General features: G+C 30.3%; 1 protein-coding gene across 2 annotated transcripts in view; it reads right to left on the bottom strand.

Annotated features, from left to right (window-relative positions):
• The window catches only part of ZnT63C (solute carrier family 30 member 1), a 35,723-nt gene that overhangs the window by 13,355 nt on the left and 2,246 nt on the right, over positions 1-20,122 (bottom strand). The window contains exon 1 of one of the 2 annotated variants that reach the window (XM_075304701.1): positions 247-418. The exons of the other annotated variant lie outside the window; for it this stretch is intronic. The gene's annotated coding sequence lies outside the window, so the exon portion shown is untranslated. Of the gene's footprint in view, positions 1-246; positions 419-20,122 lie in introns of those variants that run through there. 2 annotated transcript variants of the gene reach the window in all.

A 20,122-nucleotide genomic window follows, 5' to 3' on the forward strand; every position in this document is an offset into this window, starting at 1 on the left:
AATTGATTCAATTAAAACTGTGATTGAATTTTATGTTAAAAATCAATCACGTTTTTAATTGATTCAATCACACAATTAATTGATTCCGTGACAAAAGTCAATTAAATTTTTAATTAAAAATCGTGTTGGTTTTCAATCAAAATGGGTGATTGATACTATCATTTTCGTGATTGAAGACATTTCAATTAAAAAAATGATTGAATCCGCGATTTTCGTGATTGAAATCAAAAAAATTTTTTTTGTGTGTAGAATGACTATGAATTCTCTTCTTGGTTCAATATAAACACTGGCATCTTATTTGATTGATACTGCCAAGAACCACAAAAATTTCTCACAATCATTTAGAAACAAAGTATTTTTTCCTCAGATTCATATTGTTTAAGTGTGCTATTGATTTTGCACTTGTCGCTCAATTATGCTTGTGTATACAAATTCTTTTAGTCAGCCGTCCGTTGGAGTAAGTATCACGTTTTTGCCGTCAGCACCACACCAATAGTGTGAAACCACTGAATGACAATCTTTATCAAATTCCCTATTTTACGGTATTGTGTCGCTGAATGTATTTCTTTTGTTTTAAGGTTTATTAATGCTATAGTAAGCGAAATATGGAGAAATCTCTTGCTATAAATATATTGGCATGGATTTTATAAATTTATAATAAAACATTTTCACTTCGAATGAAACATTTTATATTACAAATGAAACTTTGTTTTCAAATCCAATGAATCCTCTTTAAAAGTAAATTATCGTTTTTTTTTCAAATATTTAGTTTTAGCTTGTGATCTATATATTGTTTTATTGGTCTTTCTTGGGTATTTCAATTGGACAGGTAAAGCGCTAAATGTTGAAGATTTCAAACATTTCAATGTTTAGTTCTTATCAAGTGGATGCATGATTTTGCAATTCATTTAGTTATGAAAAGCGGGAAGGGTTGGTAGAAAACACAAATGAAATTAAATATGACACAGTTTCAGTGTATACAACCCTCGTATCTATTTTCAGTTGAAACAATAAATCTGCTTGAATACATATTTACTTAACCCAGTTAAAAATAAGACTTTATTTATGTGTGCACAAGTACGATTAGTCGGTTAGATGTAAATATACAAATATGTATGTTTGTACTCATAACGGTATACAAACCTACATATATGTTGATTAAAAACCTACAAGGTTAGGCGCCTAGATATGTTGTATGGATGTAGCCTTGAACGAGAAATCTAATTTGATCCCCCAGCTTCTTCTTTTGCACGTGTAGACAATGGGATTCTGCACAGAAAAAATATCACCAAAATATTTCCAATTAAAAAGTTGATAGAAGTTGAAAATTTGTTCAACTAATACATTAATTGATACAATTAACTTTTTAATCATGATAGAAACATTAGGTTAATGAAGTCAATGATTGAAAATGTTAAAATTTTTAATTAAAAAATTAATTGATATAATTAACTTTTTAATCAAAATTAAAAGACCAAGTCATTAAAAAAGTGATGGAAATTCTTTTTTAATTTTTAACTAAAAATTTTTTAAAACAATCAATTTTTTAATCAAACTAAAAACACTAAGTTAAAAAAGTTATTGAAAATAGTTGTGTTTTTAATGAAAAAATTAATTGAGCTTTGCAATCAACGTCAATTAAATTTTTAATTGAATCGATTAAAAAATTAATTGAAATTTGCTAATGATATCAATTAATTTTTTAATCAAGTATTTTTTTATATCCAATTAAAACTGTGATTGATTGATTTTAAATAAAAAATTAATTGAATCAAATAAATTTCGTGATTCTATCGGAATTTTATTCGTGTGTATATTTTCTAATTTTTTTCTGTTTGTATCTTAAAAGTTACAACGCGCATTTAAGGGTTAACAATTAATTGGATCAATTAATTTCGTGATTGAATCGAAAAAAAATTGTTGTGTGTGGTAAATTAGGGTAACGATTGGCTGTCCTAAAGTTTTTTTCTTTCGGATCGTATGGAACTATTAAAGAACAGGTTCGGTTCTCAATACTTCATATGGGTCTACAAATGGATTGATGGAAAACATTTCACATCGCGGGAGTAGAAGGAAGGAATTGGAATTGAACAATGGGGAAAGAACATAATCTATTCATTGATATAATGTCGATATTTTTGTAGATAGCGTTTCTATTTAATATATTCGCCCACACGGAATAATGTAAACTTTTAATAATAAAATTACAAGTGTAGTGAAAAGAAATCTCTGAAATTGAAGGCTTTAAGTAATATAGTTGAAACGATTGTACGATAATTTACTATCATTTTAAAGAAAATGTCATTATTCTTCTCGCATAGATGCCCTTGTTTCTATCGGCCATGTATTTATAAGTCGCTTTTTTCATTAGCAAAATTTTTCGCCATGAACAGGAACATATAGTAATGACATGGTGCCAGGTTCGGATTACAAGGTAGATACATAAGAACCAGTGTTGCCAGGGAAAATTTTAATGTTTTGCGTATTGTAGGGGCAGACTTTTCTTTACAACAAAATGTTGGAGTTTTTTCATTCAAAATAATTTTTACATCAAACCGGCAAGGCTTGTGACAACATTTATGTTTCGTTACAAAATATAAGTATCTTCACTAACTGGAGAAGAAGAAAAAAATACTATCCTGTGAAAAATGGTTTAAATTGTTGGTAATTTTTTGGAACTATACTTTTATTTTTAATTTATATATTTTCTAGGAAAATGTCTGCGGAAACCATCAGAAAGATAGGACTTGTAGGGGAAACCAACAAATTTAGCTGGCAACACTGCACTATGGTCTGGCGGACCCAATTTTTTGGCCAAAAATCAAAGTTCTAAATTCAAAATTTATTACTGTTATACGATAATAAATACTTTCAGATGTCAGAAAATATAGTTTGTTAAAATATACGTCCAAAAACCGTTATTCGCCAGGGCTGACAAACTTGTGCAATTTTCTGCATTTTAACTATAGCACGTGTTGTGATTTTTAACATATCAAGAACACTTTTCAAAGTAAAGTGAAAACATGTTATAAATATTTATAATATGGAAATGAAAGATGATGGTAAGTACTTTAATTATCAAAAAACAAAATGTGAAAATGTTAATGTGATATGAAATAATAGTGCTATATATAACCTCAAATTTAAAAAATCAAACATTTTCGTAAAATTAAATGGAATAAATCTAAAAAATTCCACCTTATTCCACCTTGGTTGTAAAACAAGATGATTCTAGAACACCTCACGATTTTAATTCCGCTTTAACCGTCTGCTTTTATCTGCTTTTTTAAGAATAAATGCGTTTTCATTTTAGGCACTTTTTCTTTCTAAAACCGAGATTTGCTCAATGTTTGGTTGAATTCACACCGGAAAGAAGAAAAATTTGATAACGTTTTTAATCATATTGCTACACCGAAAAAAAAGTTTACTATTTTTTATGAAAAATGAACTAACCCATAGTAAGAATGACCATGATTTGGCGCCAAAGATTTTTTTCATCTAGATAAGTTCATGATTTTCTTATAAATTAGTTCATGTGTTACATCGTATTTTAGTTCATTATTACTATGCTGTGGGAAGAATATAGTTAAACTCATTCAAAATATTCCTGATATCCGGAAAAATTAACAATTTTTTGGGAAACCTGTATTAAGAAATTGGTTTGAAATAAACTGTTTGTCGGTATAATTTTCAAAAAAGTAGAGAAATTGAGGAATCAAAGGTGCAACAAGCCTGTATACAACTAAGAAATTTTTCGTACAAAACAAGTCAATTTTCTATAACCACCAGTATTTTATTTCAAAAAATTATTATTATATTACACAAAACTATGGCTTATGATATACAATAAAGGAAATATTTTTATTAGTACGTTGGACGCATTTACTTCAAAAGAGTAATATTATATGTTATTATTATCCATATGAAAGATATATGTGGCATAAGTTGCTATATTCAATTGAATTGTCCAATTTCATCGATTTTGGCTAACTTTTGTTGGGCGGATTTGGCTTATAAGCATCTGAAATTGCAAAGTTATACAAAATATAAGAAAAACATTATTAATTAATTAATTCTATCGTTCATATTGATCTTTAACTTACGGTTTTCAATAGTATTTCCTAGAGCCAATAAGGATATCAGCTTAATTAGTATTAAACAGTAAGAATATTCAAAAAATTACCATTACGAGACCTGTCTACCTGCAAGTGAAAAAAATAATTTTTAATAAATTGAAATTTTGGTTTTATTAAAAACGGACAAAATACCGTTTATAGAAAAACTTACCACATTGAAAAATCCATCCAGTAGGTACATTATTGGAATCATATCCATGGACAAATGGGACGTTATTGAAATTATTCTCAGAATATATTTGAAATAAAAAATATTATAAAATTAGACATAATTTCCACTTGTCAGTATAGCATTTAGTATTTAAGGTGGATATTAAGTTCGAGTTTAGCGGCTAAATTGCAATTTCCATGATAAGTTTTCTTTAATAATCCATTATAAAAAATAATCTTTATAAAAAACTTGATTTGGGCTATTCTCCATCAAGTTATATTTAAATTTGTATCGAAGGCGTATAATTTTATACTTTACTTAGTGATTTATTTTTAATTTTAGCGGCTAAACTCGAACTTAGTACTCACCTGTAGGAATTGCTGTAACATAAAAAATATAGATTCAAAAAAATGGTTGCTTCTCAACCTGTGATCCAGATGTAGAATAAATATATATCATCCTATTACATATAAATCATCCTATTATATTTATTATGTAAATCAATTTAAAATCCGCACTAATTTTAAACTAACATATTAACAGAAATATACAGTTCCTTAATCTGTTATTTGTTTTTTATCAATAAAAAGCGTTTTTGATTTCTGTAACATCACATTCACTTCTCAGTTTCTAAAATGTTTCGAATAAATGTATTTTCATTAATAAACACCAATACCGCACGTACAATTTTGCAAAATTAAATCCACGTGTGCACTTCATAAATGCATCAACATAACTGAATGCAACAATAAAACTTAAAGACACAAATAGTCATAAAGGATACATAGCTGCCGTAAAGAAAAACAACTCCACACACACACACACACACGATCCCTTTCTGATCTCGCAATATATTGCAAGAAAACAACTCTCACCACAAAAGATACCAACAACACACAAGGAACATTCCATTGTCTCTAGAATCAAAACAACCAACAACAGCATAAATGACGCAATAACAAACACAAACAATCATACGAGATATACACAAAATGTCTCTAAAAACTCCCTCACATGATGCACTCACATTTTCCAGTAGCACGTTTATTGATTAGTTGGAATTCTATCTATAAGTTAAGGTTAAATATATACCAAATCTATGAGGAATCTATATAAAATTATATACACCCGTCAAGGATTATATTAACTACTTTTTATTCTACTTTATCTAAAATTTTCAATGTGAGTAAAAACACTCCAGCATATAGTAAAAAGGGAAATAATCTGTAGGTAGCCATCGTACGAATCGGTAATGTCGTTAAGTTAATTTTTACTACAAAATTTTTTTCCATGCAAAATTTTTTCTTAGTAAATTGTCCACATTTCGTAGTAAGATTTTTATATTGCCCATGTATATTTATAATAGAATCAACGATGCATTAACTACTGTGTTGGAAATTTATTTAAGGAAAAATCCTTCCCATTTCGTAGTTAGTGAACTAAAAAACATTTACTGATTTTTTATAAGTTTTCCTTTAGCTAAGTTAATTTTCGTTGTGGTTACGAAAAATGAACTATATTACAGTAAATTTGTTGAACTATGTGGAAGTCAAAATGGTCCTTAAATTTACAAGACACTTTTTTTTCTGTGTAAGAACTATGGAGATCTTAGCATTTCAGCGGAATATATTAACTATATGAAAATAAAAGTGCCAAGTTATTGTGTAAAGTTTGATCAAAAGTGGCAAAAAGTAGGCAGACAAGTCGACAGATTTAATTTAGAAAATAATGCTTGGCTTCAGGGAAAACTTTTGTTCAAACCTCTCGTGGATAACAATTCCCCTGTCTAATTTGATCGTTGGAAAAGAATATTGGAAAGAAAATTAATTGAAATATACAAAAATACAATATATAATTTTTTTAATTACAATAAAATGAATACCTATAGATCGGTTAATACGGTGTTTATGTCTATGATTGGAATCCCTAAACTCAATAACTTTATATTTAAGTCTGTAATAATAATTAAGTTCATATGCGGGTTGCCCTGTAATCATTAAGATTTAGAAATGGCAAAACACAATGTTAGTTTTTTAAGGTCAAATATGAATAAAAGCTCACTTCTTATTCATCATCCAAAGAAACAACATCGGTAATTCACTTTATTTCAACCTGGGATATTCTCAAAAAGATAAATTCCTCCTTCCTACTTTTTCCTTCTTACTTTCTTTTCCGAGGAAAACATTCGAGAAGGGTGATAGTCACTTTTGGTGTCTTGCAACCTACTAGTACCTTATCTAGTCCAGTTATCTTCAACCCTTGTACAACCAGGGGGTTATACCAAAACATGGACCGATACTCACCATATTCGGCACACATATTTGTAGTCCTAAATTACCTTTGGACTTTCAATTTCAAGCAATTCGGATAAAAACTACGGTTTCTAAAAGGCCACGACCCCAAATCGGTGGTTTTATATGGGGGCTATATCAAAACCTGAACAGATATAGCCTAACTTTGAACTTGACCTGCCTGCTGACAAAAAACGTATCTGTGCCAAACTTCATGACGATTGCACCATTATTGAAGGCTGTAGCGTGATTACAACAGTCAGGCGGACAGACGGGCATGGTTATATCCTAGAATTTCTATCTGATCAAGAATATATACTGTATATAGTCGGAAATCGATATTTCGATGTGTCACACAAGGAATGACACACGTATTATACGCCATTCTATGGTGTTGGGTATAAAAATATGAAAGCAGTATATTTTTAAAAGATTTTGCCCTTTTAAATCAATGTCTAGAATATTTTGTGGTGATTAGAACAACCGCTTAAGTGCTATGATTTTTGGCCAAAAAATTGGGGCCGCCAGACCATAGTGGACTGATAAGAACCTCCCAATCAACCATTCTCTTTAACGATATTGTAACCGACAGTAAATAAAACTTAGTTCCCTCACTAAAAGATATCCATTTGAAATACAAACTTATTTGGTAAGAGGACTAAAAAACAAAAACTGATAATGTTTTATTAGAGACCACAATGTTGACAAATCGCGTAGTAAGTCACTACACACAAAAGTTAAGGTGATATCTGTAGTGTAGAATAAGACAAATTGATATGAATAATAGATAAAAATTAATGACAAGTCTAAAACATGTCACAGTAGTCAACAAAGTTGCATCAACAATTTAACTTCACGAGAACATTCCTTTTATTTATGATGCTAACACTGAAAGTAATTCAGTTTTACCAACAATAGTCTAGTTTTCTTTTACTACAGCGTTTTTTATATCTATTTATTTATTGGTAATTTTGCTTGTATTTATGCTATTGTTTAACTACACGGATGAAAAAGGCTGTTTTTCATATGTTTGGCTATAAACATTATATGTTTGGAACACAAATTTTTAAACACAATATTTTTGAGTGCAAGCATATAATGTTCATAAACTAGCATAACATGTTTGGGACATATATGTTAATATGTTAGAACATATTATGTTTGGGACATAAAATGTTTGTAAATATAAAATGTTTGGATGCAAACATATATTAATTTAGAAATAGCCTATAAACATATATGTGTTTAGTAGCTTGGAGCGCTATTTAACAGGGAGCGATATTGAATTAAGTTGGTGGTTGTTGCTTGTTATTACAAAATTAACATTTTATTTTTCCTTGGGCAATTGATCAGCTACTTTGATCCTTACAAACTGTGTGGTCCGCTGTTCGAATCCCCGTCCGGTAAAAGGTAAAATTAAAATAAAAAAAATCATACAATTGAATAATTTCTTCTACAATGTTTGTATTACAGAAAAAGGTGCTAAGAACTAAAAAATCTCGTGGAAGTGAGAAAGATGTGGGGGAATATACAATTGGGCAGAAACAAAATTTTGAGCATTCAGGTCGAAAACCTATGTTGTTAGCACCTATATTACCTGTTTATTTTCATAATTCGTTATGATTGTAAATATATAAATAAATAAATAAAATTTTGAGCACAATATTGTTTGGGAGAATTTTTTTAAGCATATAATATTTTTGGGTGCAAAATGCTTCCAAACATATTATATGTTCACATAATAACATATTGTTTTTTGGAAGACAACATTATTGAATTTGGATGCAAAAATACAAAATGTTTGAAACTTAGACTACCCAAACATATATTGTTTAGACTAATATGCTTTCAAACATATTATATATTGGAAGAGATCAAACATATAAATGTTTGGGCAATACCCAAAAATGTATATGCTTGAAGCAAAATATGTTTGGGAGTATATGTTACAGAAGCGATTTTTTGTAAGCGTGTACGTACTGCCATTATACGTTTATCTGTTGCCATTTTAGAAAGTAGCTAACTAGGGCTGTCATTCGGGTTCGATTTTTATAAATCCCGGGATTTGGGATGGCCAAAATAAAGTAATTACAATGGACTATACAATAATATATAAGGCGTGTAAAAAAAGATGTTGAAGAATTATATTAAACAATCATTTGCACAAAGTTTAGAAATATATAATTAAACAAGATACTAAAAAGATAACTCTCATATAAATGGAAGAATAAAAAAGAAAAAAAATAATAGTAGCTAAAAATTATGTAAAAAATATATGTATTTATGACATTTCCCAATGTAAACAATCAGTCTTGACTCACAAAAGTATTGAATCAAACTGTTTATATATTTTCTTATTCAAAAATTATGTAAAAAAAACTAACAAATATTTATGAAAGTTCCCAGTGTAACAAAAATATACAGTATTTATAGTTGAGTAACTACTCGATTATATCTCACAAAAGTATTAAATTAATTTGTTTCGATATGTTTTTGTATTCTAACAAAATGTTTTTAATGTATCAGGGAGACACTTAAAAAGTCTGGCTGTGCGAGTGCGAGCGTTCGAAATTATACGCTGTACCACAAAACACCTCAATGCACTACAGAAAGTGAGACATGATCAAAGCGTGGACCGACATTCTCCTAACATGAAAAGGTATTACTAAATCCGTGTTATATAGACGACGAAGGGCAAGGTGGGTGTCTGTAGCACGTCGGCAAAGTGGCTCTCACCGCTAAAAAGCAGTAACCAATAATATCGAGATTGGGAGATTTGTAGAGTTTCCATCCACAATCCCTCCAAACTGAAACTACAAATCTGAAAAATCAGACGAACGATTTTCATATGGACCGACGGAAGGAAGGTCAAGGTCAGAATTCCCTTCAGTAATATTAGTAAAAAGCATATAGTTGAATGTGCCTTTAGTTTACGTCACATAATCATTGTAATTACATATTACCATTGGTTGATTACGCTTCAATAAAATATCACCATTTTAAGAAGGCATTTAAATTTCATCGACCTCAAAGTTTCTTTTAGTTTGGTCTGAATCGTTACTTGTATTCACCCGTAATTTAATCGAAACACATTTGAAAATTTCTGTCGCTTTATCTATGTACATAACTTCCCATTATAGCTTTTGAGCAATTTTTTTGTTTGTTTTGCTTTTCAAGATTTCTATTCACACAATTCCATGCACGTGTTTAACCTTCATGCCATTCATTGATTTGGAATTGATGTCTAGATGTTATAAGCTTCTTGTAAAAAATTTTACATAAAAAATAGAAACACATTAGGAAAGGTTTATGCAGAAAAAAAAAAAAACAGAAAATAAGGCAAACCTTTTTAACGGTATTTGGTGCAAGATATTTCAATCACAAAATACGAGAAAGAGACAATGATTACTCCGTCTGAAACGTGGAGAAGTATGAAGTTCAATGACTAGTTTTAACCCTTATGAAAGATTCTAAACAAATTGGAAAAGTTTATAAAAGGGTTCCCGTTGCCCCACTTTGGACTCTGTCCATAGGAGAAAGTCTCAAACCCCGGCCGAAGGCAACCCCTTCATTTCATAAAAAATTGCTGCCAGAATTAAAAAAAAAAACTAAAAAGGAAAATACCGATTTTCAGGTGTTGATATCTCAAAAACTAGGCTTTTCCGACAAATAGTACTTGGCTTCAATTGAAAATTTATAAAAACGAACGTTTCGGAAATGTTAGATTGAAGCAAAAGAAGAATCTCGGCTGCAATTACGCCATCAACAAGAAACAAAATTTAGTTTGCACCTTTTTTAGAATTGAATAAATTCTTTCTTTAAACATTTTTCATGAATATTTTAGAGTAGTTTTTGAAAATACGTTTCATTATAAAGTGGTGCTATTTATATATGTTTTGTTTAGTTTTATATATTATTTATTTACTTATTTACATATATATTATTTTAATTAACATATATTATGCTTTATTGCTTGTATAAGTGATACATTTTGTTTATTTATATATATTGTTTTTTTTTTTTATTATTTATTTTATATTTTGTAATATGTGGCCAAACAATTTTATAATTATTGTTATTATGAAAAATTTATTTTACGTATTAGTAAGTCTTATTGTTAGCGTTAAGACCGTTACGAATTGTAGTTTTTTCAATTATTCATAATCTTTGAAATTTTATATTAATGTTAGAATTAAGAGAATTGTATTGTGTACACAGTTTGACATTGCGAAATTAAAGGAAAGTTGAAATAATTATATTGAAAAAATTGGAACTGAGGATAAAGTAAACTGAAGAAACCCTAAAGAAACCCAAAACTGAAGAAAAAACTAAAGTAAAAAATTTTACCTAAAGAAGGAAGAGAAAAAATTAAACCTAAAATTTTGGAAGCAGAATATTTTTTTCATAATGGTGCGAGAAGAGTTGGTAAGCCAACTTAAACAAATGGGAATAGATTTTCCAGAAACGACAACAATAACCCAGTTGAGGGAGTTGCTAAAAGATGTGGTTGGAGCAAGATAAATCGATGGCTTCATCCATATTTGTTAATGTGAACACAGTGGCCAAATTTAAGAAGATGATTCTAAAATACAAAATATTGTTGGAGGAAAGAAATCAGCGACAATTAAGGTTCAACAGTTCAACTGGCCAGACGCTTGCAGAAGTTAGATTTTTTAACTGCCAAGGTTTTTGGGCATTATGCCACCAGCTGTCCTAAGGATAAGCGGCCACAGGGTTCTTGCTTCAAGTGCGGAGGAATGGGCCATCTAAGAATGAATTGCCCCCTCAGAACAGCGGCAGCAGTGTCTGAAGAAGAGTTAAACTGGAATATGAACGCATCTTCTTTAACTGATACTAGTACCTTCTTTAACTGATACTAGCCCATGCAGCTTCATAAATAGAGCAGTAATTCGTTCGTTGTCGCCAGGAATTATGATATATATAAGAGGAAACTTTTTCGAACTTTAGAAGCTTGAATGGAGGAAGGTTCAGGACGTGTGGGCGAATAGCGGCTGAGTTAGAGTTTGGTGGGAGGAGAAGAAAAATGGATTTAAATATTTTAGTTGACAGCGCCCTTGCTCCTTATTGCTCGGCAGGGACTTTTTAGAGTTATTTTATGTATTAGAAATGGGGAGCCGGATCCCAATGGATTATATGATAATTCCGGTATGAATTCTGTTAATTTGTTTTTATACGCGGCTCCTAGAGCTGAATTAAATTTAAGGACGACGCACATTGGGGTTTTTGATACCAAAAATGGGAATTAATTGAAAAATGAAATTTAGGAGAACCGAAAAAATTTGTATAGTCGGTAAAAGTACACAAAATTCCACATCACAAAAATTGTGTCTTTGACAAGTACCGTTGTGTCACTATATATGTTTGAAATTGGAGTTATTTTACGTTTTCCTTGCGTGCGATATAAATGTAAATTATTGGTGTCTTAAAAATTAGTTTTGAGTGTTTTCTAAAGCGATAATTAAAAAATAATAATGGAACCTTCATCCTCAGGTTAATAAGATTATTTTTGTGTTTTTTGTTTTTATGTGTGACTTGTGTTATTATTTGCAAGTTAGTTTCGCTCGTAAGTCTTTAAATAAGAGGATTTCGAGAAATATGTCGACAAATAGTTGTGAATAAAACCAAATTAAGTAAAAAAGTTTTTTTTCTAAAACAATAAACTCTTTTGAAAGCATAGAAGAAAAAGTTGTCTGCACTTTTTTGCACATTTTGAAATTAAATGGAAATACATTTTCCAACCCCTGGTACTATATGTCCCCAACTGTGCACAAATATTTATTACATGAAGCAGGAGTAATTAACCAAGCTTTACTTCCAATTGGACAGTTGTCGGAAGAAGCGCAAGAAGCTCGAAACAAAGTTTTTAAAAATTTTAGAGAGTATTTTTCGTGAAAATTTTCTAGGGAAAAGTCAAATGAAGACATATTTAAAAGACTGTTAATTACTTTGGATCCCGTTATATCAGAAATGAGAAAATTAAAAGAGAAGAAATCCCACAATTTGCCTATGGAAGCAATTCAAATGTTGATATTTGAGTCAAATCTTGATGGTGATCAAAGTGCCAGTGTTGATGATAGTGATACATATAGTAATTTAGTGATGATGATAATAATTGTTAAGAATCAGATCAAAAAGGAGATATTCATTCTCTTTTTTTTTGTTGCAAATTAACTAATGGAAAACAAATAAAATGTGGACTAAAAAATAATTAAAATTTGATTGGTTTTATGTCTTTTAATGAATTTGACCGAAAAAAGTTAAAACTATAAACAGGGAAAGTTACCTCGAATTAATTCCTACTTTTGACATCAAAAACCCCACTGTGCGACGGTGAGAAATGGGATGTTAACCCATCATTGGGACTGCAGGACAGAGAGGAGATTCGAAGAGTGATTCGGGAGGGTTACTTGGACAAGTTTAGTGAGGATCGGCAAATATCGGATTTTAGAGCTTCGATACTGGTGAGTTCAGGCGACACGACTTATTGTTCGCCGAGGGGGGCACGTAGTGTCGATCAAGGGGTATCCGGTGCCAAGGAAGTCCGGGAAATGCAGGCATTTTTAGGTCTGTGCTCATATTTTAGAAAATTTGTGAAAGGATTTTCTTTAATAGCTAAACCTTTATATGAGCTAACTAAGGACGGTGTTGAGTATGTGTTCACTAACGATTGCAGGAAGGCATTTGAGGTTCTTAAGCAACATCTAGTGTCGGGCCCTGTAATGGCGATATAGAGCCCTCGTAGAGAAACGGAATTGCATTGTGACGCGAGTGCAGCTGGTTTTGGGGCAATGTTGATGCAGAGACAGGACGACGGTGCATTTCATCCGGTCGCTTATTTTTCGAAACGGACGACAGATGCGGAGACGAGGTTATTATTTATTCCTTGAGGAGATTTAGGACGTATTTGGAGGGGATCACATTTCGAATTGTTACGGATTGTAACTCCCTCGCTTTGACACTGGCCAAGAAGAACATTAATAGCCGGATAGCGAGATGGGCATTGGAACTGGAGGACTATAATTACGCTATTGTGCACAGATCTGGCGCGAGGATGGGACACGTTAACGCATTGTCTGGGATTGACCATGATTGTGATGTGGTGGCGACTATTGAAGCGGAAGATATAGATATAGGGGGGTATTAAGAAGATTAGGGATAGGGCAGAAGCCTCTATTACTAGGTCGCAAGAGTACAATGAGCAACGCTCCAGAGAAAAGTGTGGGGGTCAACAAGAAACTATTGCCGACATATTGTTATGTAGTTGGTGATATTAAAATTGTCAGATCACTCAAATGTATGATGGATTTATAGAAGCTTGCAATATGAGGTGACCCAGGTAGAGGGACCCAGGACTGCTCTGGCCCGTAGTGTATATATGGCAAAATAAGTAGTATAAGTATGTAGATTATTATTTTAAGTGACTAATCGTAGAAGTACTTGCATTCCGAGGTAACCGGGGCGGTCACTACTATCGGGTTGGCCGAGTTGTAGTCGACATAATTAGGGAACAAGTATATTGTAAATAGATGCACTTCGATCATGACAAATATGTCTGTTTGTAATATATTACTAAGAAACAAACGAAATATGATGAAATAAAAAAAATGCCACTCTTCTTGTGGAGGTCAAACTGCGTACATTAGATGTAATTAATTAATTTCACTTTTCAAAGAATATTTTGTAATTTGAGGGAAAAATTGGATTCCAAAATTGCAAGAATGTCTTTAGTGCCATACGAAGTTCAAGATGGGCGCATTTGTAGTAAAATTTACAAATTTAAAGAAATAATTAACTATATACCCGTTTTTTTAGTTCATTTAACTAACGTACGCAAAAAATTATTTGAGTAAAGGAAACTTTCTCCATACATAATAATTTCATGAACTAAAATAAAGTTAAATTTACTTTAGTGAAATAGTGGGTTAATTTTTTTAGGTGTACGATATATATTTATGTTACAAATGCAATTTTTTTACAAATTTTGACACGAATCATTTGAAGGTTGGTACTACACCCAAAAAAAAGTGAACCCACCGTTGAAGAAAATGTAGGTTTATTTTAGAAAATTTTAACTAAAATAGTTTTCTAATTGCAACATGTTACAAATAAGTTAATACTTTTTGTCAAATTGAAGAAAATTTATTAAAAATAATTAATTTTTTTCTCTTGTTTAAGAAAATGTCATATGTTGAAAGAAAAAATTGGATTTAAAAATTGTTAAAATGTCTTTAGCGCTATACGAAGTTCATGACAGGTACAATTTTAGTAAAATTTACTCATTTGAGAGACTTATGAACTCAATTTAAGCAAACTTCTGTCATTTTAGGAAAATATGAACTATTTTATTTTTTAGTAAAATTGTGCACTATATTTGTGTAAAACTTTTTTTCTTATTTTTAGTTCACGTCATTAAAGTTAGCAAAAAATTATTCAAATAAGGAACATTTACTCATATTGTGCAAAGTTTAACTAAAATCAACTAAACTTCATGAACTAAAATAAAGTTCAGTTGGCATTAGAGCCCCTTTTTTCTGGGTGTATATAAAAATAATATGCATTTAATACTAGCGACGCCATCTATGTGTCAGACCGGGGACTTATCAGCTAATCTGTTAATCCATAATAAAAGCAAGTATTTATTTTTTCAAAATTCCAGCCACCCTTATGTATGTATACATTTATGCCATCGGTTGGCATAGAAAAATAGTGAATGCAATAACAAATCGAGCACTAACCTTAAACTTAATAGGCAACAATTTGTATAAAACATAGACAACAGTAAGACCTCCAGTGTTAAATGAAATTGTACTTTTTGTTTTTTGATGGAAGTTTCTCATTGTAAATATATTTATCTCAGATAACTCAAGGGAGAAACAACCATAACAAAATATTTTTTCGGTAGTTATCAAAAGTCGTTTTATTGCACAAGTTTAAATATTCTTTGCAAAGTTTAAATCTTCAAGACAAATACCCATAAAGAATTCGAACATAAACATTACAACAAAGTAATTAGTGAATCCGCTCACGTGAGAACTGGTCCGTAAAAATATAGTCCTCCAATATATCTGGCACCACAATGCAAATCCATTAAATACTTAAATCAGCATTTGTTGACGGCTTGATGTGATATTGAATATCATTACTATCTACCCTGTATATATACAATTTTTTATATATTTTAGGCATATTTCGGATTGTTAACATGATATCATGATTTTCAATAAAAATCTAATTAGTCACTAGTATCACGTAACATTCTACAAAAAAGGAACAACAATATAAGCAACTCTCCAAGACAAATTTCTTATCACGACAAGGTGTTTTGTTAACAGAAATATTTGATGTTTTTCAAGTCTTATCACATACATTAACTGAAGTACCGTGGTGTGTTGAAGTTTGGCAATACTTTTTATTAGGAATAAATCCTGTTCTCATGTCTCAAATGAATACTCGCTTGAAGAAATTGATCTATATTAAATTGTACTGCAAACATGCAGTAGGGAATTACAATGTTTAAAAAAATACTAATCGATAATAAAAGCAGAATTTGGTGTTCGGCCAAAATTGGGATAGAATCTATGACCATTTGAAGGAAGATAAGAATCATAACCATTGCATGATGGTCGCATTAAAATTCATTTTCAACAACAGCAAAATTTATTCTATTTTAAAATTCATCGGTTTCGATTAATAGTATAAGCTGGGAGGTCGGTAAAGCTCTACATCAAAGCGTCTTGCTGTCAAAAGGGATTTGCCCTAGTATATTTGACCAACATTATTTTTTTGTCCTGGTTTAGTTAATGCTCCTACTTCTGGAATTCCATAATTCCGTTTGAATTCTGGCATTTAGAAGAAATTACATTTTTTTGTTTTAATTTATATTCGAATAGGATATTTCACAGAGTATCTAAAGTACAAATTCGCCTCTTACTAGGTTTTAAATCTTGTAAATTAAATCTTATAATATTCTCTTTGAAAATGGGGAATTTTTTTTAACAATGACCACCTTGCAAAACATATTAAATTTTGCTCCATAAAAATCAAAAGTCAAAAGTACAATTAAAATATCTACATACAATCGCAAGTAGATGGCTCAATATTCTGTCCGTATCCATGCCATTTATTATGTCAACAAAAATGTCTCGCAATAACTTGCGATAATGGGGGGAGTTAGTTGCTGCTTATTGATGGACGATCTCTTCTCGCTTGCCCGAATCCCCTTTCCAAATAAAAAAGACCTAGCCGATTGTTTTCAACCCGATACATTTGATTGTAACAAAATAGCAGCAAAGTTTATTGTTATCCACTGGTGTTTATTTGAAAAAAAAAAAAAAATTAAGTCGTTAATGCGTGATATGAATACTTTAATGCAATATTTATATATAGCATTATGTATATACGTATAAAAAAGTTCAACCAATGAATGTATAAAAAAGTTCAACCAATGAATGTTTATATATATATATATATATATATATATATATATATATATATATATATATATATATATATATATATATATATATATATATATATATATATATATATATATATATATATATATATATATATATATATATATATATATATATATATATATATATATATCTTACGATTTTTGTTAATTTCGCATAATACAGCTTATATTTGCATCCATTGGTAAGTTAAAATAAAAATTCTCATCATACCAGGAAGGCGAGTGGCGAATGTATACGATTATTGAATGTCCTATTAATTAATTTTATATAAATTTCTTGATTGCAAATTACTTTTCCAGTAGGAGAAATAAGTAGATTACAATTCCCTTAATTTAATTTTGTTCAATATTAGGCATGTTTTCTTTTATTATTCGATGCAACATTTGTATAAACTATCCAGAACATCGATGTACTGGTGCACGTGTTTGAAAAAAGCAACTAATTTTTTAATTCAGTTTTTTTGTGGATTCTTTACTTAAAACATCTTGATTATTTAGTTCAAACTTCTATCCAATTTCCAATTAACTTTTTAATTAAACCAGTTAAACAATTAAGGAGGAAAACATGGTATTATGGTATACGTCACATTGAATGGCTAATTGAATCGGAAGAAATTTTGCAAAAGGAATGGAGCAACGGTGAGCACACATTTCAGTACCCTGGCCTAAATAGAAGTCCTTCATACCCTGAACCAAACTTTCGGTCTATGATGTCTCAAGCCATAGATGATTTAAAAGATAATATAATAAGATCTTCGCAATTTTCATGGTTGGTGATTTCAACGTCTGAAGAAAAGGAGCCAGTAACCTAACTGAAAGACAACTACTAACGAAGGTATTTAACTCACTCCTAGATAAAAATGCTAGCACAACAAAACATTGGAACCAATATTGTAGTAGCAACAAGCAAAATGTGAAATGAAATGTAATCATAGTTACTATGACGGCATTTTTATAGGACTATAAAAATGATATTGTTCAAATAATTTTCAATATTAATAAATATAAAATACAGTATTTTGCAAACATATTTTAAATATTTAAATATATTTTAAATATTTTAACAATAAAAAACTGAATGTTAATAGAATTTCTCTGCATTTTCATGGTGTTGGCCGGGCCGAACTTATCTCTGCTCTTACATGTTTATTCTGTCCTTGATCTTGTCATCTTAGAGAAGATCAGCGGTGAAATTGATTTGGACTAAAAGGTCAATAGCTAATGGAACTTCATGAAAATGTAGGCCAGACAACACATCTATTGATTTACTAAATTAGGTTACACAAAAATTAGAAACCAATTAAATTTTTTATTGATTAATTATACCATTTCCGTAATTGAAGCAATTTCAATTAAAAATTAATTGGGAATGCAAGAAATATTTTTCGGTATGTAAGACAATCGATTAGGATACAAAATTTATTTGCAGCCACATAGCATTGTTCAAAGATTTTCCGATTCCGATTTTTTCCACTGTCATAAGTGAAATACAAAATCCCCTCTCAAACAGTCATAACAGTTCACAAGAAAAAAACTTCGATCATGAATCATAGTCTACATCCATTGCGGCAATCACACTCGTCCACACAAAACTGTTTATTTAATTATATACTAATACGAAACAGTGAATAACACCTCTGCCGGTCATTGTACCTGCAGACAATAGATCTTAATCTTCATCTCCTGTGTTATGATAACACTAATGTGTGTCATAAAGGTCTTTTGTTCTTTATTTACGACCACCGCTGTTTGTGCTGGACCAGCTACAAGTATGTGAGTAATACAACAATTAGATGCAGAGGAATGTACGTGGTGTGTTTCTGTGTATGGAAATACATACTGGCTGCTAGAGTGATAATCAGAGGTATTTCATTTCAACATTATATTTTATTTTTGTTTCATGTAGAATAAAATAAAGAGTCTGTAATATTGGCAATGACATGTATGGCTATAAGAAATTTTGCTGTTGGAATCATTACGTAGACTAAAGAATATGGTACTTGAATTGCTATGTAATGCATTTCTTTCTTATTATTTCAACAGTATCAGCAAAATTAATAAGAATTTCTCAGTGGTAATACATACTATACGAATTTAGTTATGACGAAAAAAATTATTTATAGAAGAATGTTTAAGTATTAATTAATTATAGATAGATTCCGATATCATATTGGCAATAATTATTATGTATCGACATACATCTAGCACATTAAAAAGATAAGTATTTGAAGTGGAATTATTAGTCAGAATAAAATAGCCTTGATCTGCTTGAGAATTTACCAACTAGAAATATTTGTTCTTTTCAATATAAGACGAATTTAGTACTTTTTCTACTGTCATATCGTCGGTCTTTGATGTAGGCTCAAACAAAATTTAAGACGAACTTAGTATTTTTTTCTTTCCTACTGTCCAACTTTGTTGCATGCTCAAACAAAATTTATTAGTTTTAGGTATTAGGGGTAACAAAGAATTAGTAGGTCATAAGATTGTATTTATGCAGTATTAATTACAGTGTCAAAAATTGGAGATCTGCATAATTGTATAGGCCAATTTAGGCTTTTTGATTATTGATTGAAATAAATGAATTGAAATAATATGGTCACAAAACTGTCGAAACAGTATTTTTAGTACGAAATGCCATCTTTAGACGTCATCTAGAGTAATTTGATCCGACTTATAAAAGGGGAAATAACGATAAATAACGCCATTTATTGGAAAAAAATTGCTTTCCATCTATGATTCACATAAAGAAGATAAATCAGCTTAACATCATTACATTATATCTATACCATCATCAATTTTAATATGTTTATTATAAAATATATAATATATAAAATATAAGAGATTTCATTCTTATTACAAACTAATATTTTGGTACCACCTTATTTAGGTACATATATTCCTAATGATAGTAATTGAAGCCGACAGCCCCAAATTTGATCTCAATTTTTCACATCTGCGATCCACTTGAATTAATTTCAAATCCTGTAAGATCGTTATTTAGTGTCTTCGCCATATTTGCCATAGATAACTTATTAAAATTCCG

This window comes from Haematobia irritans, chromosome 4, assembly GCF_050003625.1.
Source record: "Haematobia irritans isolate KBUSLIRL chromosome 4, ASM5000362v1, whole genome shotgun sequence".
NCBI lineage: Eukaryota > Metazoa > Arthropoda > Insecta > Diptera > Muscidae > Haematobia > Haematobia irritans.